Source organism: Numida meleagris, chromosome 5 (genome assembly GCF_002078875.1).
Source record: "Numida meleagris isolate 19003 breed g44 Domestic line chromosome 5, NumMel1.0, whole genome shotgun sequence".
NCBI classification, from domain to species: Eukaryota; Metazoa; Chordata; class Aves; order Galliformes; family Numididae; genus Numida; species Numida meleagris.
The window spans coordinates 9,873,816-9,900,850 of record NC_034413.1 but is presented as its reverse complement, the minus strand read 5'-3'; the positions used below and the strand labels follow the sequence as shown (position 1 = coordinate 9,900,850).

At 41.1% G+C, this 27,035-nt stretch overlaps 1 protein-coding gene across 3 annotated transcripts in view; it reads left to right on the top strand.

Moving 5' to 3' along the window:
- Nucleotides 1–27,035, top strand: part of ADD3 (adducin 3) — a 91,164-nt gene that overhangs the window by 25,737 nt on the left and 38,392 nt on the right. The window contains exons 2-3 of one of the 3 annotated variants that reach the window (XM_021398231.1): nt 6,064–6,108; nt 12,108–12,218. The exons of 1 other annotated variant lie outside the window; for it this stretch is intronic. The gene's annotated coding sequence lies outside the window, so the exon portion shown is untranslated. The remainder of the gene's footprint in view (nt 1–6,063; nt 6,109–12,107; nt 12,219–27,035) is intronic. One more of the 3 variants, XM_021398230.1, reaches the window with a different exon arrangement.

The window sequence follows — 27,035 nt, the reverse complement described above, 5'->3', positions numbered from 1 at the left end:
AAAAATTTAAAGAATCTGAATACCACAATATGCATAGCTTGGGGCAAAGAAAGTAGGGAAAATTCACATTAGCATGCAAGGTAGGTAGGCAAGAGCATTAGATAGCAGTTGGAAAATGCCAAGTGGCTTTTTGGTGATGATTACATAAACCTTGGGCATAAGTGGAAACTTATTTTGCATTGTGTGTAGCTTTAACACCTGCTTTTTATTTTTTCATAATTAAGGATGATGGAGAACAGTCCACCTTCCCTTGAGAAACTTTTTGAAACCGCAGTTAGCACTTGTATTTTGTCTGCCTTGAAATACCACGTGAATGAATACAGCTTGATGAATCCCAATCTCAGTCATGACTTCATCTCATTTCAAGGGAGAGGAATGCGATGCTCTTGTGATTTTTTTTTTTCCCATGTCCAGGTAGGGCTGCAGAGCTCTGCCTGACATCCAGACCTCTAAGCCTATTCAGATAATTTCTGAAACTTGGGCTGCTTTTATGTGGACTAAGATTAATTTAAGTAATAATGTAGCACTTAAAATATCCTACCTGAAAAGATTTTTGTGTGCTTGCTTAAAAAGTGTTGGTAATTTGAAATATATGCCAGACTGCAGCTGTATTCTCCACAACACTGAATTGTTGAGTATTGAGCCAGATGACCAAGGGTAATGAAGTAACAAATAAACTATAAACAATAGGGTAAATCTGAATTAGCATCTTATTTTCACATGTATTTAGTTCAGCCATTAATCATAATTAGAGCTTTTTAAAAATTCTTGAATAGCTTTGATTTGTCTCATTTATCTAAAATCAAGCCCTGCTGCCTCATTAACACCAAAGCTGCTACTGATGGCAGTGAAATTTCAGCCTGAGCAGCACTGTTACATAGGCTCTGCTCTGTAGTTTCTTGTCTTTCTGAACATGCATTTAAGTGCAGCAATGGTAGAAAAAAAACCAAACCAAACAATGAACTGTGTGTTTTAATCAAAACCAGCAAATCGTTTCTGGCATAGATTGATAATGCTCTGTTCCAATTGTGGAAATATGCTGTGTGTCCTAAATACTGCCCTGCCTTACAAACGGCGTAGTTTGGGTAGTCTAAGCACAGGGTAGTTCTCTGTATAACATCAATGGTAAGATGAAATTGAAAAGCTTTTAGTGTTTGTTTTCCTCTAGGTTGCTGACAATAATAAAACTAAAAAATAGCTTTTGAGTCCACTTCTAAATCTCAGCACAGACTTTGGCATATCAGCTGTTGTTTTATTTTGCTCTCTAGTTAAGGCAATAACTAGAAAAATATTTTTTGCTATACTATTTGTCATTATGCCAAGCTGCTTCTTTGTATTCTTATGTTTTGATCTTCAGCAACACCTAAAAAGGAGAGGAGGTCTCATGTGTTTGGAACTTAAGAAAAGATGAATTATCCAAGAGCAGGGGGCTTTTTTGGTAGCTTAGGGTAGCAGATACTGAGTACTTTAGGTGGCCAGTGAACTGGTGAGTCTCTGTAATATCTTTGACTTTCATTCCTGTAGAGTATCTGTGGATCGTGTGAGCAATGAAATGCCTGGCAGAAGCTGAGGGAGCAGCCCGCTGGCCATGAGGGTTTTTTGTAATCCCAGTACATTCACCTCTTACACTCTTGGTAGAGGACTTGATTTAGTGTTTTTGTACCTGCCCTGAAGACCAAAGGTGATTCCACAACTGAAAAGAAGCACTTCCCCTCCCTGTCTGAAGCAACTACAGAAGGCCACATTTGGCGTTGTCACATGGAGATGTCTTCCCTGGCCCTGTAGGCTGCGTGGGAGGCTGCAGCCATATCTCAGCCTCCTTTCTGAGGAGCATGGAGCATTTTTTCCATGTTCTGTTCACTCCAAAATGGAGCATTCCAAAATTTCCAATCTTGCAATTGTAAGAGTGGTTTCCTTGACTACCGGTGTAATAATCCCTCTGCCATAGATTGTCAGCAGCCTCCCACACAAGGAAATTCTTCTAACATCTCTGTAGTTAAGACATTTCTCTGTCTTCCTACCATCCAAAGTTCTTGACTTTGTCTGACGCACTAAATATGTAAAGTTTTCTGTCTTTCATGGGTTTTGTTTGTTTTGTTTTGTTGGGTATTTTTTCCTTCTGATATTTAATGCAGTCTCTTTGTAGCACTTTTTGGTTTTGTTCTGTTTTCATGACTTGTTCCACTTGCTTTCCTTCAGCTGCAGTGGAAAGGATTAAGTTCAGTTGTAGCCCTGATTAAAATCTTGAGTTAATTGAGTTGCAAATTTGTGATGACAGAAATTTGTCAGTGTGCTGATGATGTGTACCTCCTTGCATTCCGGGTACCTTTCTGAATCCTGATGATGCTCTATAGTTTTACCATTCATTACGATCATTTCTTCTCTTTTTCTTTCTTCCCTGCATGAAGCTCAGCACAGGGTGCAAATTGCTTTTTCCGTGATAGAGTGACTTGTTAATTAGCTGTCAAGAAAATTTAGTCCCTTTGTGAGACCTGTCTTGCCTTTCCCTTAGGGCGTCTCTGGTGCTTATTCTCATGCCGGCATCCGAATGCCAGTAGGTTTCCAGTATTAGGAGGGTCATCCCCCATTCCTGTATGTTTTCGATTGGAGCTACCTTCAGGCACAATTCATAGTGTTGATAGGCATTGCCAAAATAACTGCGAACTGAGAAGTTGGAGAGGAAATCTATTAATTAGACTAATAGGGGAAGTTGTACGGGGTGCAAGGGGTATCTGATCAGTAGTAGTACTTTTTTCCCTCCACTCTTCAAGGTAAATAACAACCCGTGTTTTCATGGCAGTGCTCCTCACTGCTGGCATTGCCAGGGAAAGCTGCCTCATTTAGTCTTTTTACTTAGTATACTGAGTTTTGGTTAAGGTTTGGTGTTTCTGGCTGATAGGGGTGCTAACAGAATTTTGGGAAAATCCAACAAAGGAGTAGGAATTGCAGTAAAAATAATAATTGATTAGACAAACATGCTCAATAGTTCTCTCTAACCCTCTGGAAGTATATTCTTATAAAGCCTCTCAGGTGCTGAGTTTTAGTAAAGAAATCTCGTGGCCCTGATGGTGACTGTATGACATTTCTGTATCCTATTATATCATCTATTTTGTATGCTGAGAGCTCAGAGTGGAAAAGATGGAAACATAGTTAGATTGTCACTTGTTTCCAGTGAAGAAATCTCTGTTTGGTGGAACTGTTTGCATTCCTGTGGTCAGTGGTATAAGGAAATACCATGTTATGAAAAATTCTCGATTGTTTCCTTAAGGGCTCTTCTAGAATTGCACAATCTTTTGATGGTTTTTGTTTGTGATTTAACAAAAAAAAAAAAAAAAATTGCCAGCTCTCCAGTTCAGAACTCAGAATTCCCTTAAATATTTACCAGGGCTTTGCTTTTTATCCTCAAGGTTTGGATTCAAATCAGAAGTGTATTTTCTTAACGTGCGCTGATCAACTATTATAATACGAGTAGCTGAAGATTATATTTTTGTTCCAGAGGGTGTTTCTTTGGGATATCCCATCAGTTCCTTTACTATCCATCATAGTGATTACTCATGGTTTCTGGATGCAGCTCTAAAACAAAACTTCCAAGTTTTGTTTCTGGGGAAAACTCTCAAATAACCAAGTGGCTTTCAGTTAATTCTCAAGAAGTGAAATGGTATATTTGACACACAAATCCTTTTGTCCTGCAGGCTGAAGGCTTCTAACATTTAATTTGTAGTTGCCCTTTCTGTATCTTGTCGGGATTTGTGTAATATGCCTAATTTCTGACATACGCATTAATTCACATTTTCCAGTTTTTCAAAGCTGCTCATATTCAATATTTGTCTTATTGCTGCCACATCTTAAGTTAAAGTCCATTTCTCTTCCTAGTTTATTCATCCAAGAATGTCTTTCCATTATTATCCCTGAACTGAGAGCTGGCTTTGAGCTGGATATTTACTATGTGACTATTAGTCCTTTTCACATCTTTTTCCCATACTTGATAACATCTTCATCCTTCATTATAAGATATACGATTTCATTTAGGCCATAGAGGCATTTAATTAATACTACCGTAGTGAATGAAAGCTATGTGCAGTGTTAAGCTTAGTGAAACCAAAGGATTTCTTACCCTGCAGAAGGATGGTAGGGTTGGAGCAGAGGGCTCGGATCAGTTCAGCAGAATTAAGACATGGCACCAAATGTCAAGGTAACTTCGTCATTGTTGGATGGGTTTTTTGTTGTTGGGCCCTGGGCTTGACAGCAGTGGGGAGAACGTTAAATTTTTATATTGAATGGTGGTCACCCAAAGCCCTCTAGAAACAAGTAACTGCCAGCTTGCAAAGCCAGGTCTTGGCTATGCTTAAAATAACTGATCAAGGACTTGCATAGAAATAGCGTTCCCTTATCGGTGGCAGTGTGAAGTAGGTGAAAAATAAACCATACTCGCACTGAGAATAAACAGTCACGTTTACAGTGTTTAAATTCCTGATGCTGCAGAGTGCTCCAGCTCAACACGGCGTGTTGGTGCCAATGGCCATCCCAGTCCCTCCCCAGCCAGTGCCACTGCTTTGTGAGCTCTGCCAGTGTGCAAACCTGCCCCAGCCCTGCAGGGAGCTCCTGGCCTCAGGCTGTGTTCTCGTTGTGTCTGAGGAGAGGGGAATCATGCTGTGGCTGGGCACCTGTACTGGTGATGCTGAATATAAAGCATCCTTCGCACCAAAGTACACACTTGTTGAAAACAATGCAGTACTTATTGCAACATTCAGTCTTCAGCTGAGCAAGGACTTTGTTTAACGCAGTAACTCAGGGAAAATAGTCTATTTGAGCATGCATGCAATAATATTTTTATTTTGATTCTCGTGAAGAACTTTTTTATTTTGGAGTATCTTATGACAATGGTGTCACACATTAGTTTTGTGTAATTCTATTTACTTTTTTTCCTGCACATTGTTTTTGGTTTTTTTTGGAAGTCAGTTCTTTGCGGTTGAAACTCAGATAACATTGAATAATAAAGGTTTTAGTGATGAAGAATGGGATAGCCAGCCTGCTAAACCTTGAACCTGTTGAAGTATTTGTATATGCTGAGAAGACCAAAGCAGTAATGCTTGAGGACAGTGGATTGAAGTCCTGAAAGAGTAACAGCAGAGAGCTGGTGTGGTTGAAGTAGTGTTAAAACCCAGTGCATACAAATAGTCACCGTTTGGAAAGAAGCAGTATGAGTCCCTGGTGGGTAGATGGAGCTCAGTGTTTTCACAATGCATATAATGTCTACTTTGCAATGTATAGGTCTTACAAAACATATGCTACGTTTATTTATTTCTTTATTTTTAATGCATGGATGCATCCAGGAGTCTGGCCTCTGTCCGCTAGGAAATAATTGCTTTTCCTCAGAGGAGTGGATGAGGGAAAAGGGAAGGTGATGGAAATGGATTTTCTTGGGTTTGACTGAAGATAATTTATGCTCAAAGACTGAAAGGACAAAAGATGATAGAAGTGAACAATTGCTATTTTATTTACACATTTTACTTTCATGTTAAAAGATGAAGGCGAGAGGAAAACCCATAGCTGCTCAGTGGTGGGAAATGGGTCAGTGAAAGGCAGTTGTTGCCTTATGAACTTGGCATACCAGCACCTACGAAGTTGTCGGCCTTCAAAGAGAGGTATTGTGTTCCCCTCTTTTTTTTTGCTCCTGCCCTGGTCAGAGTCAGCCCAGCAGCACAGCAGGAGTTGGGCTGCTCTGATGTTCAGCTTCGGCGAGGCGAGGAGAGGCGCTGCAGTGGCTGTGCCCTATTGCAAGCATTCAGCAGGTAGCTGGATTTTCTGTTTGCAACCTGGTGTGTGCAAGGCAAAGTGGCTGGATTCCCTCCCAGGCGCTCCTTGAGGCTTCCTTGTGCTGTGATTTTTTTTGTATGAAGAATACGTTGTATAGTATCAAAGTAATTCAATGAAATATTCTGAAAAAGGATTCAAGCAATCTAATGTTGTGTGAATGCTGTGTTAAATCTTAAGCGTATAGTATATTCCAGTAATACTGAAAAGCCTTCCAAAAGTCAGTAATCTCTTTCTTCTGCTTTACAGGTCAACTACATTAATAGAGCAAGGAGAGCTGTGGAAAAAATCAAGGTACCTAAAGCACTTTATTACCTGAATTCTTGGCTGTGTTCTTGCTGGTCCTTTGGTGTAATGATTTTAACTGGGGGTCTGGGAGTTGACTGAGCTAGCAGACTGCCACTTTAAGGTAGACTTATTAAAGTAGTTGTGGTTTTTTTCTGCACGTTTTGATGTCACTAAGGTTGTGTAAAATAATTCTGTGAGGAAGAAATGGTGTGTTAGCTTTGGGATAAGTACAGGAGCGTGAGCTGGTGCTGCTCACCTGTATGGCTGGGTGTGCTCAGCTGGTGGTAAGCACCAGCCTAGGGTGAGCCAAAGCATTGCTTGCAGCTTGGACTTTTAAATTTTTATTTATTTTATTTTGATGAGTTGGAGAAGGTTTATCTCCTTTGTTTGCCACTCTGTTGGGTTTTTGGGTTTTCTTTGAGAGGGAAGGGGAATGTAGGAGGGACGGACAGAGCTGCAGCGGATGTTAGTCAATGAACTCCATCTCCCTAAATACAATCATATGCATGAAGGAAAAACTGCTTTAATAGGAGGGGGTATAGTACAGCAAAGTTATCTATGCCCCTTGATTGTATGTTGAGTTGGAACGTAAGTTCTTCTACACACCTTGCAGCTGTTGCGGTCTGATACAGGCACGAATAAGGTTCATATGGAGGTAGTCTCTCAAACTTTTAACACAGCTCTTGGAGAATGTTTACATCAAGCATTTGTTTTGGCTTTATGAAGAGGAAAAAAATAATGGGTGTTTTCCTTTTGAATGGTGTCTGGAGAGGGTGGGAAGGTGAAAGAAGGGCAGAGCAGCCTTCAGCTCTGCTAAAAACACAGGGTGTCTGGCTCCTGCCTGGCAGAGGTAATTACGCTGACATGGTAGGCGGTGCAGTACTTCTCTGCTTAGTTGCTTGCACAGAACTCACAGCAGAGGAGAGAAATCTTGTCCCAGAGTGAAACGGTTGTGTGTCCATCAGCAGTGCCTTTCTTTTCAAGGAGCAGAGTGATTCCTTAGCCGTTCTGCCTTGGTTTAGATGCTCTCTTCCTCCTTTAAAGCTATGTCTTCTACAGTGCCTAGGGTGCTCACTGTGCCAGCAGCTCCCAGGGGCTCAGTGGGCCGTCCGTCTGTCTGCTCAGGCTACAGGCACAGTACTTACTCCCTGCAAGACAGGAGCTGGCAGAAAGTTGGGGAAGGAATTTGTGCACGACTGGAAAAGAGATAGAAGTGAGCCTCAGACGTTTTTATCTGGCATCTCAGTGCTGAAGGAGAGGTTTCTATCTCCTCACCCAATTTAGACAGGAGATTTTACTCCAGACATTGGCTTGCTCCTGACTGTGCAAAACCTGTCAGATCCTTTTCCTGACACTTTCTCCCCCGTCAGTCCCTCAAAAAGGCTTCAAAAGAGATTTTTCCCTATTGGAAAAGGAACCAGACACGGCCTTTCTTACTTGCCCTGCATCTGAAACATTGATAAGTAACATGTGGCTGGCTCCAGGCTGCAGACTTTCCCAGCCGTTTAAGAAAACACCGCTAATCGCTCTGTTTTAAAAGAAATGATAGGATCCTTCTCCCTCCTTTGCCATTGCTCATTTGTGTAATATATTTCAAGAGCTTTGATTCCCTTCTGTCTGAAGCTGTCAGGATTTACTAATGTCTTTCTTTGATTCGCATATGCTGAAAATAATTATTTGTTTCAATTTTTCAGTGTTGGAGGAGATTCTCTATTCATAACGTGTGGTACACTGTGTAAGCTTTGACTTTTTTTTTTCCCATAATGCCTTTCGGATTGTCACTGTTCAGAGCATTTACTTCAGGAGTGCCCTCGCAGAAAGAAAAATATTATTTTTAAAGCTGGAGACTGAGCAGGAGGAGCCTGGAATCCAAATCCACTGTCTTGTGTAATTGTTTAAACCTGCTGCACCGTTTGGCAGAGGCATGCACTGAGAGGGCTTTTCCATTAAATGGAGCTGAGGGTTCGTCTTCAAAGAGAGGAGCTGCCTGAGGACGGCCTCTGATCCCTTTAATAAGAACAGGGCTTGCATGAAAGGCAAGGTGGTAGATGCAGAAGAATGTAACCTGGGGGCTCAGGGGTTTGCTCACTCACTCCAGGCCTCTGCATTGCATTGTAAAAATGGGAGAACATGGCAAAAGTGCAGTCTCTTCTTATTTCCTGCTTTGTTTGAGGATCAGGCTGAAAGCAAATGGTTCAAAAATACAGTCAGATAGGAGATTAATGTAAATCTGAGTCCAAATTTCTTGCCTAAATTGATTTAGCGGAGGGGAGAAAAAGTTCAGCCCTGCCCTGAAGTGCAGAAAGGCATTACCCAGAGGCATTGAGCCTTGTTAGATAAAATTGTGCTGATCCTGAGCCATGGGGCCAGCTGTGTCCACCTCACTTCTGCCTCCACAGCCCCTGTCAGGAGGTGCTTGTGAAACTGCGGGGGTTTATGCTTCTTGAGAGCAGCGGGTGATGTCTCTCTTGAACGAAGTGTGCTTCAAACTCCAGTTAACATTACTCACTTCACTAGAAATTGAAGTTTTAAACACCCTACACATAGCACTGAGGAAAAGGTCATGGTAGGGCAGACTGGGACGGCTACCTAAGTATTTTTATATCCTACCGATGTCTGAGCTGACCAAGTTTTTTGTCTTTGCCCTACTCAGAGTGTTAACAGCCTACCCTGCTTACGCTTGTGTGGTTCAGGCCCCATTCCAGGGTGACTGTGCCGCTGCAGGTGAAGGTCGTGCCTCTTGCCTGGCTGCTGTGGGCTTTGTGCTATGGAGCCCTGGGCCTTTGCAGCCCCCATGGGGACGAGGTGGCACTTGTGGGGCTATTTTAAGCATGCACTTGTGTGGGTTTTTTTGCCCAACACATCTTTCAACACGTCTGTTTCTTACACAAGGTGTAGATCTCTATTTTCCTACCAGCCCTCTCCCTTCCAGGCCAACTATTGTGATGACCGTTGACTCAAAATCCATTTAACTTCACTCCTTTCCAGGCTCTAGCAATAGGAAACAAGTATTTACCCCTGGATATATGCAATTTCATGCAAGCACAAAAAGCTTGTCCTTCCCCTTCCATCAGTTGCCAGCCCCCACTGTTCTTTAGGATTGGAGACCTGGGATCCTGCTGAATGTGACTTCCTTGTCCCCATGGAGCTCTGAGCCTCATGCACAGCTTTCTTGTTTCAGTCAGCTTTTTAATCTGGGCCATTTTAGCTGCCCAGGTAGGACTCTTCAAACATCAAAGACTCGATAGTCATGTCTACGTGAATAACAAAGCAGGATATGGGATTCAAATGTATTTCTGCCTGAGATGCCTGTTCCCAGTAAATATTCGTGAAAATAAATTGGACTCACTGTCCACTAACAAAAACAAAATTAAGCACGCAGCTCAGCTGGTGCGTGTTGCATAAAATAATGGTGAAATCTGATGCCCCAGTCTCTGCTGTGAGTCAGTTTGAAGCTTTTTTTCGCTAGCATGAGAAGTTTGAGGTCAAGAAAGTCTCTCAGTCTTCAATTAACCTTCTCACTAAGCGTCTGTAGTTGTGGACAGTAATGTTTGTTCATGCTCTATCTGCACTCGGCATTCTTTTTCACTTTGATTGGAAAAGAAGAGCTGTATATAGCATGAAGACAACTGTATTTTTCTGTACTTCTCTGGAAACTAGTGTTCCTCATTTGTTGGCATGCTTGCCTGTTCAGGTGAATAAACTTTCTGGAGCTCTTGCTGGGCTGGCCACAGCCATGAGCTGTGCTGGCGCTGGTGCTGGTGCCTGCGCTGAACCCGGCTGTGTGCTGTGACCGGTTGCATCAAAGCACTGGAGCTCTGCCCAGATACTCATAAACAAATGAAATGCGATGTGAGATATATATTGCGCAAGCTAAAGTAATCAAAGAGAATATAAAAAAGACAAAAGGAGATCCTGTTTGTTTCTACAGTTGTTGCCTTTCTCCTGAAAAAGCACTTCTTTGTATGTACCTCCCGTTGCTTTATTACACATATGAAAGCATTGTGTGGTTTAGGTTTGTGAGAAGCTTTTTCGACAAGGGTTGCCCATTAAAAAGTAGGACCTGGCTCTTTGTGTCTTCAGCACCAAGCTGATGATTGTTCCATCTCAAGAGAGCTAAAACCAAAGCTGCTCTGGCAGGACCAGGCTAGACTTGATCCCTCGGACCACTTTTCTCATCGCCATGGAAAACTGTAAGAGGAGAGCTTAGTGGAGGATGAGGAGGCTTTCAAAGTAAAAGAGAAGACATCATCTTGGGGTACTGCTAGAATTGCTGCTGCTTCTGTGATCCATTGTCTCAAGAAAGGATTAATCAAATTGATGCAGCTTTATAAATTGTTAATAGCTGATCCCAGGGTTTGTGCAGAATTTCTGTAGATACTGTTCCTGTTATGGATTTAGGAGAAAAAGACAATATATCTTTCAAAGACATCCTTTTTCATGAAGTTAAAATCCTGAATCATGGGTGCTACCCTGTTTTTCTACAAGTGCCTGGAAGGTGTTGAAGAGCGCTGGATGACTCACCACACTTTTCCCCTTCCCTTTCCTATGCCACTGTTGTGGAGGAGTTGTCTGGCGGCAGGCAAATTTCTATATCGCATTCTCTGTCAAATTCCTTGGGCTGTGCGATAAAGCAGTTCATTCTAAGCGGGAGGAGGAAGAGGATGGAATGAATGGAAAGTCTCTGATTGCACTGGGGTTGGAAGAGCTTGGCTGTCATTTCCAGAGGGAATTTTGGGGAGGGAATGCAGCCGAGCAGTGGGAGGGAAGCAGTGGAGCTCTGGATTGCACCAAACAAAAAAAAAAGTGTCGGTTTTCAGCTTTCTTGGTTGACATGAACAGACTGTTAAAAGTTAGTAGTACAGATTGTGTTATCTCATTCCATTAATTATGAATTAATGAAGACCAGCTCTGGAAAAATGAGGTGATATAATTATTCACTAGCTTGTGATATGCTCATCAGATTTTCAGCTATTACTTTAAGATGTCGGAATTGAAGCTGGAAATGCTCATTTAAAATTTCGGTCTGCCATATTTTAAATCGGTAAGCTTATAACTACAAGAGAACAGATCTCGTTTAGAATTAAATGCTATTTCCAAAAGGCAAAAATCATTCCATTTTGCCAGCATTATCCCTGTGAATGAAATTCAAATGTGTCACCCTGTCTCCACCACACTGTGCTTATTTTTTAAATTGCTCCTTAGTTCAGCAGCAAGCCTGTGCTTGATGACTTAAAAATACCATATCTTTATGAGCATAAAAAATGTAGCTAGATATGTATCAGCTCATCACTGTGACTTACAGTGGAGATTGTTGGGTTGTTTTTTTCCAGCCCAGTCTGGTTTGGCTTTATTCATAAGCTGAGTGGAGTGAATGAAAAACGAGTGTTTAAAAGTTGAACTTTTTCCAAAACAATTATAAGCCTTAAAACTCCCATCCACTCGATACTGATTTAATAATTTCAACAACATCCTGTCTTTTTAGGATTATTCTTTTCCCTTCACGCGCTGGACTGTACTTAGTAATGGTGACCTCCTTAGCAATTGTTGATATTTAGAAAGTCAGTTTAATAAACACACAGCTTTTTGTTTCCCCTCTGCTGGAGCTGGGCTTACTTCCTCGCAGTTCAGTTGCGGTAACACGGTGGCTTTGTCATTCTGCTAATGAGCAGCAATTCTTCACAGAGACGATACCGTGTTTAACTTTGTTAAACGTTGAACTAGTCTTAAGATTTGGTTCAGTTGTGTATCTTGGTATGTCAGATTAAAACAGTCTCAGTCAAGTGGTTTGCAGCTCTTTATTCTTCTCCTAAAGGGCCTGTGCTGTCAGCTGAGTTTTGCCACAGCTGTAGTCTCTGCTTGTTATCAGCACAGGGTGCTAGGAAGTGGGATTTGTGTCCTATCATCTTTAAGCTGATGGGAGTCTTGGTGAAGGGGGAATGCAGGGAAAAATATCTCTAATGTAAAGTAAGTGTGAGTCTGATTTCTTTATGCTCTGTCTGCAGTGGGGAGTCATTTTCAGTGGTCAAGAGTTGCTGCTGTTGCCTGGTGTCAGCACAGAGAACCATACACAGGGTTCCACGTCAAACAGTTCTGTGTGAAGTTCATGTGTGCAGGTACTGGGAGTTAAATGCAATTAGATCCATTGAGTTTTAAGGATAATTTATCCATGTTTCTGAGTTAATGTTAGCACAACTACACAAATTGACGAAAGATGATTTCTGAACCAAATCTGTTTATTATCAGCTTAGTCCACCTTTAACTGTAAAGATATGCATAGAACCATTATTCTTGACATAGGCTGTATGTTTAGGTTGAATTAATTCAAAGCAGGGGTTTGAGTTAGGTTAAGTTTGCCTGGCTGGACTGAAAGTTCACTGGTAAGATCTGAGGCAGGGAATTGAACGCTGCAGCTCCCATGGCAGCCTCCTACCTTTGCTACTGTCAGCTTAGAAAGTATTTTTCATTGGTTCGCTACAACTAGTTGAAGTTACTTTTTAAGACATTTCCACACCTGATGCACGCAGTACTGTGCCCACACAGATCTTCCAGATATGAACTCTTGCTCTTGGGTTTTAAAGAGGTATAGATTGTTTGATTAGTTGTGCATGGCTTTGAGATTTTCACATAATTAGTACAGTAGGACACTAACTACTTAAGTGGCGCAAGCACTTTGTGGATGGACCTATCAATGCAAAGAGGTGAATGCAGTGCTAATATTTTTAGTAGACAGAATTACTTCATGTGAAGAACAAGGCTGGAATTCTTATGTACTTCAGCTGATCAGTGTTATTTTGAATTTTATTTCTTTAACTTGTCATTTCCAATAAGCTGTTAAAGTCAATGCAGTCTTCCTTTGGCTTTTTTAGAACTATAGACTGTGCATTAAGGTATTCTCATGAATTTATTTCAAGAGCTTGGTGGTTTTTAGAAAAAATGACCTTATCTTTAAAGTGAGCACAACAGCAGTTGCTTCTCTAAAGTAGAAATACACAGGAGAGCATTTAATATGTCCTTTTTGTCAGTAATAGTTTCATCCTTCAGTGACCGTATCTAAATTTCACACTTATAATTAGTTTGCTTATCCCTAAACACTTGGATCATTGTAAAAACACGCTGGTAAGGGTATCTCACTTACTCCCTGGCCATTGAGCTTGAGCTCATAATTTACAGAAATGCAGCTGGAATCATGTAATGATTATGACTTTAAATTAGTATTTGCAATCAGTGTTGCAAGGGTAAAGAGGTTCTGGACAAAACTGGAGCTTTGAAAATTGGATGTCTCCACTAGTAGACAGATTTATTGCAAAAACGCTCAACCTATGGCTGAAGTAGCTCCCTGCAACTCTTTGCCACTTACACCCCAGTGCTTCTGTTTTCCATGGCAATTACAATTAACATATGTAATTGGAACAAATAATTTAGGCAGAAGCAGAGTAACTGGCAAATCACATCCCCTTTAAAGACAGGTCGGACTGCAGTGGGTGAGCTGGTTATCAGATGTACTTGGAATAAGTACTGTGGCTGCCATGATCATAGGCTTCAGATCTTCGGCTTAGATGCATTCTTTTTGAAGTTCTGGGAAGGAGCCAGGGACAAGCAGTGCAGGTAGGACAGAGTTTCAAAAGTGAAAAGTGTACTGACAGGAGGTAGGAGACCTTGGTGAAGTGATCTGAGATGTTCCCAGTATCGTGTATGATGAACTATTGCTGAGGCAGAGAGACAACTTTGGTGCATGGTTGAGAAACTGTGAGAAAGAGGCTTTTGTTCAATTGGAAGTAGGAGGAAAAACTTTTGCAATGAGAAGATCTGAAAAGGAAGGATGACCTTGTGCTAAACCAACAGGGAACCAGCAAAAGGCACTTGACACTACAGAGGCTTGCAGACAAATTTTCAAGCTCAAGAGGGAGAGGGGAAGGCAGCTATTGAGTTTGGCGTGTCCTGTCTTCTCAGAGTGAAATGATGAATAATCCTCAAACAGTAAAGATGCAAATTAGCAAAAATCAGCTGGGATGGGACAAATAAGCTAAACAGAGGGAATGGAAGAGTCTGCAGGCACACCAAATGTATGCTTGCTTCTACCTAAAGTTTTTTAAAAATGCCAATGGGAATTAAAAAATGGTGATGTGTGCCTTTGCGTGAGGTCGTACATTTTTTAGAACTTGATGATCAGAAGAAATCTCATAACTACAAGGCAGAGGCGATTGTGTTGGTAAGTTCTGGACATTGAAGAAAACTCTGAAAGAGAGGATATATTTCAGTCATCACTTAAATGTCTTATTCTGTATAATGAAAAATACCGGAATTGCAATACCTATCACTCATTGAGAAAAAGACAATAAATTTTTGGACCAAAGAGGTGTCCTAGGATGCAGCCAGTAAAAGAACCCACAGGACGGGGAGCAGCTCGAGCTGATCCTGACCTGTGTGCGGAGTATAGTTTCAAATACCTGGTATCACATTGTATCTGTAGCCATAATATACTGCAATTCAAGATCCATTCAGAAACAGCCCAAAAGTTCACTATGGTAGAGTTTTGAATTTAGAAAAGAAGTGCTACATAAAAATTAGGGAGCTTGTTGTAAGGAAATTGAATCTTGCAGCTCTTTAAAGACCGCGCATGAAAAGTTGGATAAGTTGGATAAAATATATGCCGTATATCAAATACAACGTATTCATTTTTTGTTGTTACTTTTTAAGAGTCAAGGAGGTTTTTATAGCAGAGTTAAGGAATCTATTAGAAACAAGGAGGTTTTTCAAAAGTTGAAGTTGTATCCGAACAAAGAAAATAGACAGGAAAAAAAAAAGAGAAAACAAAAAACCATCTTGCAAATTAAATTTTAAAGTATAATGAATCTGGCCAAATATATTCCGAGAAAAAAATCACTGAAGACGTGAGAACGTATGATAAATCATTTATATTGAATCATTTCGAATGCATCAGAAATAGAAATCCTGCCAGACAGACTGGAGAGCTGATAGATGGCCCAAGTGTGAAAGCCTCGGAGATAAGGCGCAGAATGAAAGCTAAATGATTTATATCCAAGTTGACTTTCCTGAGAGGCCTTCATGCAGAAACTTTACAGGTGAATCTTGAGAATGAGTTTCATTGTGAAATGTTGGTAACTGCATATGAAAATGCTACTCTAGCAACTGTGATCTGTTCCTTAAAATTAGGATCAGAGGCATGAAGAGAGGCAAACACAATTTCAGTATCTTAAAAGCATTCCAGAAATAGGGTACCACAGAGCAGTCTATACAGGTGAGCTGGTATGTGTCATTACAAACAAAAACTACGGAATTGGTAAATACGTGGGCTTACATCACTTACCTTGTGATTTGGGAAAAGGGAACAAGTTTATCAAATAGATGGATGTTCTTGACGCTTACAGCAGCCATGCAGGTTGCTGGGTCTCTTCTGCTCCTTCAGCTTGGAGAGTTGAAACTGCCACTACCATAAAATGCAAAAAAGCAATTATTTGTTCTGCAATTGTGTGTCTTTGTGAGGAATATATGAACTTGATGACCAGAGACAATATGCCATACCGCAGTATAACTTTCTGTAGAACATGTGGAAGTCAGTAAACAATTAGATCATAAGAAATAGTGGATTGAAATCAGCTGTCTTATATTGAGTGCATTAACTGTCCTGTATGTGGTTGAAGTCTGTAACTGTAGACCTATATTTAGTTGTGAATGTTTATTGAGTTTTGGTCAAGTCCTGACCACAAGATGTAGGTAAAAGTTGATTTTGGGGTGAGTGGTGGTTGTGGCGTGGTCAGTAGAGCCCTATGAAATCTGCCAAGTCTGAGCGTTCTGCTGTCTTCAGATGTGATTGGCATGAATCAGGCAGGATGTTTTCTGGTTTTTTGTGTGGTTTTTTTTTTTTTTAATTGCTAATGCTCACTTCTTGGTAAGAGGATACAAAACAAAGAAGGTATAATGTCTTGTGTCTGGTGCAAAGGTTCAAGAAAAGGGATTCTTGGGACTAATTCTGACTTTGTGCTGGATCGTCCATGTATGCAGATTCTCTAAGATGTCTAACCTTGCATACAGACTGAATGCATTTAAATTTTTTTCCGTGTAAAAAGTTTGTATGAGAATTAAACATATCTTTTCTTCTGTTAGTTCAGCATATGTATACGAATTCATGAACTGAAAGAGAAAATGGGCATTTAATGAGCTTTGCATTTTCTGCAAAAGAGAAAAATACCTGATTGAGCTGAAGAAATGTTTGATACAATTGTTCCAATGACACCTCTCTTGAAGGAGTAAACAGTTGCACAGAGCAACAAGGCTGTCTCCTGTGGGGATTTTTTTTCCCAGCTATTTACCACCTAAGCAGGAAGGGTTTGCATTTTGTCAACTGTAGATGAAGTGCTGATGACCTGTGGATGTTTGAAAAATTATTAACTGAAAAAGCTCTCAACATTGATCTGTGTAAAATGGTAATACCATAATGATGGTGAGGTGGCTTTGAAGTAAAACAGGTTGCTAGAGCAGAAGAAATGTCCTCTCCTCCATTGCTCAGCTGTGTACTGGTTTTGTACCAAGGAACTGTGAAATGGGGAAAAGTCATGGAAGAGGTCGTGTTCCTCTCACTGAAGCATTTTCTTTGCCCAAATCTGGTTTTCAGGATGCAGGGAGAAGCACTGCAGATAGATTTATGCTGTCTTTTTAAAACATAAATCATCAAGTTTGCACCGTTGTTTTCCTGCACACATTGTGTCATATGGAAGAAAGCATATGTTTGTAGGTGGGTGCTGATAAACTTCCATGCTTTAGAAAAGTATTCAGAAATCCTTTCATCTTCACTATAATTTATAATGTTTCATGCTTGCCATTAATCATACCAATTCAGCCCAAAATATCTAAGCTGTGGTGTAAGGGCTTGGGTTTAAATTAGCTTTTACCGAACAGTGTATCAGGATGTTTGTAATGGGTTGATGGATGTGTGGGTTTGTTGTTGCTTTAACTCAGCTTTCACCATGAACTTTTAAAGGATTGCTGGTATAGAGCAGCACTTTGCTTATTTACATGCTATACTAACAGTGAAATGCAAAGATTTTAATACCGTGTTGAGGTCCAGCAGTGCAAGCTGTGTAATGCATTTGCTAACTTTTTGGCTCATTTATTCTCTCATGAGAGCAATACTAAAATAAAGAAAACTCAGTCTTAGGGATATACACCAGCTTCAAACATTTATGGGGAATGAGAAGGAAAGTGTTACAGTTGCTTTAAAAATCTTTTATGGAACTCATTGGGCACCATTTCCTCCTAAGCTTATTTGCTCTATAGTACTCTTCATGGAAATACATTTTCCTAATCAAATAAACATATATTTTGACCACGAAAACCTAACAGCTTCAATTACTATGTTTCTCCATCCTTCCTCTTCTTACCTTTACTCCTGCTCTCTTCCCTGCTTGTTGACATCTTTTGTGACTTAGAATTTCTTAAGGAATCAGATGTATTTTCACTTAGTGCCTGTTACGTTAGCAGCTCCTGCACTTGATATTCTGAAAGCCTGTTTGTGCTGGTGACATTTTCTCACAGCATATTTTAGCTGTACATCTACATTCACACCACCGTTGCCAGATCTCGGTATTCGTGTGGTAGCTGCTGTGCACTCATTCTATACTGCTTTGTGTCGCAATGCAGAAAATCAGTATGTAATAGGGCTTCTTGACTGGATCAGTACTCCCTGAAGTTAGTGAGAAGCACGGAAAACACATGCCAAAATGTGCTGCCTGTGCTGCTGTGTGAATTGCAAGAATTTAATGAGTAAGTTCTTGTTTTAAAATCCACCATTTGTGGTCGTTTGTTTTTTTTTTTCCCTAGTATTTAACTAAGCGATCTCTTCTTGCTACATATTTCCTGTCTTGCAAGTACCCTGCTGGTGTGTTAGAGCAGCACTTGTCTTGCATAACTTGGGATGGCAGCAATATGGATGTCAACTTGAGAGTTCTGTACTTCTGTTACAATTTATGTCTAGTCAGTACAGCCAGCAAAGTCTAGAAAATGATTCACTGCAGCCTGGAGGAAGACTTAGACAATTAATTCAAATGTTTGTAAACATCTAAACTTAAGCAAAAAGAATCCCCCTCTAGGTCTCTGTGAATTTGTGAACACGGGTGTTGAACATGACAGCGTGAGGCTTCTGTAGCTCATGAATCATGTGAATGATGAATGAGAACTCGATTACTTCAGGATTTGGGAATTTTCCTTTCAGACCGGGAACTTTTAGTTGCTGGGCAACTTTGGTTCTGATTTAAATTCAGAAGAGAGAAAAAAAATTAAATCATCACCAGTGACTCTCAAGCTGTAACTGATAAATGAGAGGTGAGGTAACTTACCTGGCAAGGTCAGTCCTCATCCTCAGCCCCTACCTGATGTAGGTATTTCTAGGCTCCATCGAGCACCTCCCATACCTCAGTAGTGTACGTGGCACACATCTGGCTGTTCATGTGAGTGCATTCACAGCATGAGTAGCTGTAGCTTCCTCACGCTGTGGCTGACTAGGGAAGCTATGGATTTTCTAAACACCTTTTGCATTCTTTCCCTGTGAAATCCTTGGTGTGTAGCACATCTGAGAGTTGTGCGCCACTTCAGACCCCACAACTACAGTCACCCTTAGGTCTATTTTGGGATATGAGTCGTATGCAGGCTTGAAGCCCAAACTGCATCTGAATTTCAGCCTTAGTCACTCACACCTCATTTCAGCTAAGAAATTTTGGTCTTTATTTCTGAGAGACATCTTACATGCTTTTTTGCAATGCACACGTAGGTCCTGTTTGAGAAGAGAGCAGGCTGTAGGTGGTCACATGGAGCTGGCCACTGTGTCCTCCAGCCCCATGCCATAGCACGCACGTTCCTAATGCCGGACTGACAGCGCAGGGAGAGGAAGCGGCTCAGTTCTCTGTGCACACAGCTGGGCAGCAGCGGATGGAATTATTGCTGATATATGCTGCCCGCCTTGTTCTTCCTGTGTCACTTCCTTTGCAGCTGTGAAAGGCCAGTTTTGTAGACTTTGGAAACAACATAGACCTTGGTGGTAGTGATGCAAAGGTGCTGAAATGTGTGTGCTTATTTGGGTTTGCTTGTGAAATAACGCTGGTATCCAAATTCTGACTGCATCTTCCAAAAATCATTTTTGACTGTGGACTTCCAGCTTGAAAAGTCTTGTCAGTGAGATTTGGCTTTTTGAACACAACATGAAGCGCTGGCTGAAATGAAGCCACTTTGAGGAGTTTTCAGTTGAGTGCTGAAACTAATCAGTACTGAAAATGTTTGTCTCCCATTTGGAGTCCTAGAGCTAATATATCAAGTGCACTGACGCTGCTGTGTCCGAATGTGAGACAGTCAAACTGCTGAAAGTCATGTTGCAGGCCAGCAGCTATGGGAAATTTATCACAGGGCTGGAAAATACGCGTGTTATCAGCAGTGCTGCATGTCTACCTCAAGGCTTCACCCAGCCCGTAACAATTCAAAAACAAACCACCCATCACAAATCAAAGAATACTGTCAAAAGTAGTTTTCTGAACACCAGAAGTGTCAGAAACTGCAGCATGTTGGTTTTAGTTTTAACATGAATGGAAAAATGTGTAGTGTCTATTGTTGAAGATAATATTTTGGAAGCTGCCATGCTGTAAATCCCAGAGATATTTTTCCTCTTGTTCATTAAGCTGTTCTAAATGCACTTCTGTTTTATGGAAATTGTTAGGCCTCCTCTATGAGCAAACTTATTCTGGTATGTAATTTACCCAAGAGAACATCTGTAAGCTCCAGTAACAAAAGCACTTTTGCCTAAATAACTACAGCAATCCTTGGGATTTTACTGAGATACAATAAACACATATCATAAATTTATAAAGAGCGTGATATAAAAAATGAATTATTTGTTTAAACAAATGCTAGGGAAATGTTGTGTTGTGTTTTACTTTAGACTTGATCCAAAAAACTAAATAAATGAAGCTGTATGAGTATGCTGAAAATACCCTTACAAGCTTGCGTTGTGCAATTACTCCTGCCACAAGATGAGTATTTCAAAGGTCCCACTGAAACCAGGGCTGTTATTTGTGGTAAGAGATGTTGTGTGGTGTGAGGAAGGGTTGACAGACCAAGATCTTAAAAATAAAATTAAAAGAATAAAAATAAAATTGAAAAAGTTGCACAACTCTTGCAAGGATCCAGGCGTCCAGTCATGGTATCCACATCAACCAAACTCGCAGAGGCTGTTGGGAGATGTGTGGGACCACACTTCACTTGCAGCAAACGTTGTGGCGTGTATCTTATTTTAGCCTCTCATGCTGCTGATAAGGATCTATCATGGCTAATGCTGTGCAAGGAGACAGCACACCAAGCCTGGCTCATGCAGGAGGCAGGAAGTTGAGCTGTAGTAACTTGGCTGTAAATCTGAGCCCAAGAGTCAGGTGTGCTCAAGCCATGGTTGCCACTTCACATAGAAAGGCTGGATCTTACAAAGTCTTCTGGTCTTTATAGCTATGCAGAAGTTAACTGCTATATAAGTCATATATATATATATATATGCATACTTATATTGTAAATATACATACACAGCAGAGGCACCCTGTCCAATCTCTGTCATACTAAGCACTTTTTTGGCAGGTGATAGGAGTTATGGAAACAGTTAAAATTCCTGTGCAAGGTTGGATTACTTACTTGTTTGGAAGAGTGGGTGGGTAGAGGGGGAAGGGAAGGAAAGACAGATCTGTACTTCAAAACAAAAGTGTGAAAGCATTTTGAAGTGTTTTCACCGGGAGGTCTTATGTCAATACGTGTTTTGACAGAAAGGTCCAAGCATCAGGAACACAGCTCTGAGTTTTATACTGTGTTATATCTGAATGGTAAATATTTAAGAAATTAAAGAGCTGCACTTGTTTTTATGGCCAGTAACATGTCTGTATCCACTTCAGGGCACCACACAATGCATGAGAGCAGTGCTTTTAGTTTCCCCTCCAGTGGAAGGGGCTGCTGAGACGGGTTGGAGACCCTTTGGTTGGTTTCTGCACTGGCTTTGTGCCCTGTCTTTCCTAATGCACTTCAATCTTGTGCCTGTCTGAGAGATTAAAAGTGTCAAAAAAAGAGTTTTAAGAACAGATAGAGTAGATGGGCAATGTAATTTTATCTTACAGAGAACATCTTGATCTGGGGAATCTGTGGCTGCGCTTGTCTGTGGGTTACGTGGCAGGTTGGTGGCATGATGCAAACTGTGAAGGAGTTCATGTTTGTGAGTGTTTTTTTTTCCACACGAGTGAACTCAAACAATCTGTAGGAGAGGATTTCTCTGGAAGTACCTCATCTGATGGTATCTTTTCAAATGATGGGGAGGTGTGGTGTGGCATGCGGTGCCTCCTGAAGGGAGAAGTGGCATCAGCGACAAGTCACGGCTCTATGACAAGGGCAAACCACACTAAATCCAGTGCTTGTTGGGAGGAGTCTGTAGGTTTGGGTCTGAACATCCGTTTGGTTTGGTTTGGTTTGGTTTGAGGGGTTTTTTGCCAGTGACTGTGAGCTGAGAAGTGTTCTGTTGGTTGTGGTGAAACAGTTGCTGACCATTTTTTAACCTTAGCAATGACTGCTTGTCTCAGAATGTTGCAACTTCAGTCTTTTGATCAACCACCTGACTTGGCACATTACATGCAATTAATATGTTTTAGATTGTTCTGCATATAACTTGCATGCTGTAGTTGACTAATCAAATACATGATTTGGCAGTGCTAGTGCTCGAGCCATCGTTGCACGAGCTATGTGTAAGAGTGCGTTCATTCAATAAAAAATAAAAGGAGCATTTAAAGAGTCTTTTATTCCTGTCATAAAGATGCTTTGTGCTATTGCTGTTGTGTATTTGACAGACCAGTCGGGGATGGAAGCTGCAGAAAATTCTCTTGTATTTTCATTGTCTTCTATTTCACGTTTTCGTGATCTTTATTTCTAGAGCAGCGACATGGCTGGTGAGTTATGATTTCATTTTGAGTAAAGTTTTTCAGTGAAGCTGGTATCTGTCTGTAAATCAGCTGTTCTTTGTTTGCCTCAGTTGTTCTGCATGTTAATTTCCTTTTTTTTTTTTTTTTTTTTGAGGAATATAGAATCTGGTTCTGCTTCCGTTCAAGCGAACAGAGCACCAGCCTCCGGAGGACTGGGTGCTGGATTTCAAGTGTGTGCCAGAGCCACACCAGGCACAGGACTAGCTGTGCTACAGCATAGTACTGTGCTTTGCTGTACTGGCCTTACAGATTTTAATTTTAACAAATATGTTTCTTTACAGCTGAGCACAAATAGGTAGCTAATTTTGATTTCATTTGCAAGATGTATTTTTGATATGTGCCTGTAAAATACAGCATTGTACCAGTCACACGGCTACAGCAGTTGCTGGACTGCAATTCCCTATCTTGGTTTATCATATCAAAGCAGTTCGGATCCTGCAAGTATATGTGCCAATAGACTTTTATCATGTAGTTTTATCATTTTAAGTAGTAACAAACTATCTATTCTCCTGTATTATCCACTGCACTAAGAGATAGTAGAGGAGTCTGTTCTCGTGTAAAGTTATAGGGGAATGCATGAAGCAGACTTCACTGATGTATACTATAATTGTATTGAATGCCTTAGATTATATCAAATAGGCTTGTGGAAAACACATGATGAAATATTTTGTATGTTGCTTATCAAATTGAATTTTCTGGTGTTGGGGGAGGAAAGGAAAAGAAAGGCACTCAGACATTTTAAAATTCCTGAATTTGAACTGGAGGAAAAAGACCCCCAAAAAACCCTTTCTGCTATTAGAAGGTTAAATATATTTTCAACATCTGAGATTAAGGTTTTTTTAACACCATTTTGAGATGCAAAGTATTAATCTCAGAGTCTTACGAGGGTGCACAGAGCATAGCCAAAGCATCAGATGCTCAGTACTGGCATTAGTTTTTTGCATTGTTTCCACATTCTGGCATTCCACTCAGTTTCCTCGCCTCACTGAGCACTGAGAGGGACATAAATTGACATAACTAGATTTCTGCGACTGGTGCAAGGGAAGCAGCCTGAAAGATAAACTTTAACCTATCATCCTGTCAACAAATTTGCATTGTTACAGGAGTAAGATTTCACATATCACAGAGTCAAAAATAGTATACAGGGACAATGCATTAAGATTACAGTAAACAAAAAGTGCATGTTTTAAATTATATTCTGTTCAGTCTAAAAATGAGCTAAGCATTCCACTATCTGATTTGTTTTTCCATATTTTTGGCATAAGAAAAGTCCGTAATATTTTCTCTGGCCTAAAGTAAAAACTCTTAACAAAAGCTGAAGAAATTCATGGGAAAATTATGAAAGAATTTGTTTTGTCAGTATGGTTTTGTGACAGCCAACTTCTCTTAGCAGTCTCTCCTGTATCTCAGTCCTGCCACAATTTGGTTGTGCAGTCCTGGGAAATTACTCTCTCATTGAACGCAGCCTTCCTTTATTAAGGCTAATGGGAGTCATGTGTTTGTGTCAGTGGGAAAGCGGACCCTTAAAAATCTTTCTGGTAGATTTGGTGGAAACAGAGCTCATGTTCATTATTGCTTTGTTCTGGGCGGTCGGATGTCTCATTAGTGGGATGTTAACTATGTTCAGTGCGCTTCTTTATTGGATAGAAGGATATGAGGAAAATATTAAATGAGTGACTTCTCGATTTTTATCATTTCCTGTATGGTTGGATTAATTTCTCTGGCCATTGTGTCTTTTCTCCTGTGCTTAAATATCCTCTGTGATCACCTCCTGTACTTCAGCATTACCTGCAGCCACTGTTACCCATAGCCTGGTGCCAAAGCAGGTCACAGCAGAAAGCAGGGTGATGGCGTGCGCCTCAGCAGGCGCCATCCAGCGCAAGCTGAGGAGTAAATATGGAGCAGTTGTGGTTTTAAACCTGCTAGAAATGGCCTGAGTTGCTGGGCCAAGCTGATGTGTGCACAGTGGTCTTGCTTGTGCGGCTGCTCTCATGAAGCGCAGCCCTGGGCTTGCGCCCCATGACATGCGTGGGCCGGCGCTTCCCCTCTGGAGACACTGCTTGTTGGCGTTTCACCTCACTGAGGCGAGCACAGGCAAACAATGGGTTATTAAAGCGGGGGAGCAGCCAGAGCTAGGCTGACCCAATGTTTACTCTGTTCTGCAGGTGGTGCTGAAGGGAGGAGCAGGCTGGGCAGGAGGAAGGTGGTAGCAGTGCGTGTAGGCCTGGGCGTGGGGCGGGTGGGTGGTGTCCGCCTGAACTTTGGGAGCTTCCTGCCGGAGCTTCCTGTTGTAAGGGGACAAAAATAAACGTGCAAATTGAGGGTGGAGGCAAAGCAAGAGTGTGGTTTTCTTCACGGTGCAAAATCTGTCTTCATTCTGTGGAGCTCGCCACAAAACTGTTACCGTATTGATTTCTGACGCTGGGACTGGGGTAGCGTCTGAAAGTGGCATAGTCACAAAAGTACTAGTTTACAGGCAAAAAAGTGTCAGCCTTCCCCTTTTCACCCAGCTTCAGGCAGTGAGGCTCTCACCTCACCGCGCTGCCTGCAGGCTTGTGTTCTGAATGCAGCCTTTGGAGACGTTGTCCTGCCACAGACTGGGCACATCTGTATGCAATTTGATAAATGACACCACTGCTATCTCAGAAATTAGAGCCAAACTCACTCTGCTGTCCATTTGCTCAGTTTCAGAGAAATAAGAATACAGAATTCAGTCTAGAATCAAGGTGTTGTCCAGCTAGGCGCACCTCTTGAAGGTGCACTCTTTGTTCACTTTAGTAGATGCACTTTTACCTTGGTGTTGGTTGCACTATTTATAATTGCAGAGGAGGTGTGCGTTTTGAGGAAGTGCAGGAGGCATAAATAAACAACATTTAGATGTTTGACTGTAGCTCCTCCTATGTGAAACGGAAACAAGTTCTCTTGGTCGCTCAGCTTTCTCTCAAGTACACACCCTTAACTACCAAAAGCAAAGACCACTTCTTCTGTTGAAATTTCTACTTTCTTGGGTGGAGTTTTTCTGCCTCCATTGCAGGAAAAGGAGACCATCCCGTACATGAGCTGTTTATCTGCTTATACATGGTCCTGGACAATGTTTTTAAATGGCCCTGCTTAAGTAGGGGTTGCATCACATGGACTCAGTGGTCCCTGCTGATCTCAGCCATTCTGTGACTCCAAGTGATGTGGAGATCAGTTGATCTGCCCACTATGAGGAATAACACGATGAAACTAGTTTTCTCTTCTGGACTGGTATACCCGTAGCATCCTGAGAATGTCCTGTCTACTTGTTGTTGCTTTGATTGTTTGTTTGTTTTTAATTTGCTTTTCTCGAGATATTTAATAATGAAGAATTGTGGTGTTCACTTTGGGCAGTTGCCTACTCATTATGTAAATGTATTCCTCAGTGCCCTGACTCGGAGCCTGCTGCAAGTCTCTCAGCCAGTGCCCTGGTTTTACAGCTCTTGGACTGCATCCGAGGGTCCAGTTCTGGGGACTTGGCCATCAACTTGGTGGGGGGTGAAGCATGCTCTCCATGCAGGAAGAAACATTTAAAAGTTACGATGTACATCTCTTTTTTTCAGATGGGGAAAAACAAGCTGTGGCAGCAGCTGTACCATGTGAGTGAGTGTGTCATGAGCCTGCTGGGCAAGGCATAGTGAGGGGCATTATTTCACTAGGAGGTTGGCACTGGCCATGGCCCTCCGGAATGGTCACAAAGGATTTTCTGTTCAGCATCTAACGCAACCAGAACATTCATATGTTTGCAGAGAGTTTCCATGGAAACTGTGTAAACTGTGATGCTAGCACACAGAGGCAAAGGTTATACTATTGTAGAGGCCCTTTTGTATTCTCCTTTAATGTTTCACAGCAGTTATATTTCTTAACTGATACTCTGAGCATACATTTTCTTCAGATTATGTTTTTTATTTACTGAATGTTTGTCATGGTTGTACTGAGGTCAAACGAGCTTCAAGAATAGCAATGAATTATTTATTTTTTTAAACATGGAATCACTCGAATATCATGATTTGAATTGATTTATCTTTTTGTTAGTGATAACGATGCAAGTGTAAATGGGAGAACAGGGTATGAACAAAAAACTGTTCAAGCTCTTCTACTCTTACATTTCCCCGTTCTGTTCAGTGCTTTAGTTGTTCAGGTAGAACCAACTGTCTGAGGTCATCATTCACTGGCACTTGTTGAGGAATTTTGAACGCTTGTCTCCTCTCTGAAGTGTGAACCTCTGCTATTTATAGATACCAGTTTTAACACTGTTCAGTATGCTTTGATGGTTCATGCTGTCTTTATACTATATGTCAATTCCCAATGTCAATTTCTGAACACATCTATTGCTGTGTTTGCTCACATTTCAGGGAATGCTACCACCAAGGGCACAAATGCTATTAATTATTAAAAGAAATACGAACGTTGGCTCATTTATATGGTTCTCCAGGTTCCCACTGGACAGTCCCTGTTTGCTAAATGGTACTCACTGTCCTACTGTCCTCATTGATATGTTAAGCTTAATTATAATGGGAGTTGCTGATTTTTTTTTTTTTTTTGCCTGAACTGAGTTCTGCCCTGATGTCTGAGTTCATGTCATGTGTCAGCAAACAGTCCAGGTAACTGTGTGATGCTCATCTCATGCTCTAAGAAAATGAGGTCTTCTGTGATCACAATGTCTATGCACACATTCACTCCTATCACGTAGCTTCTGAACCTCTTGGTTGCTTTAAGCCAAGCTTGGTACAAATGTAGGAAATAATTCTCTTAATGCATAACATAAGTTGATGTCTGCTTAGAAGATAAAGATGTAGGGTTTTATGCTGAGGTTACAGAGAGGTGTAAAGTTGTTCGTTCCATCTGTTTATACAGCACTGAGAAAAGGTCAGTCAATTAAAAGTGGATATAATCGAACTCAAAATA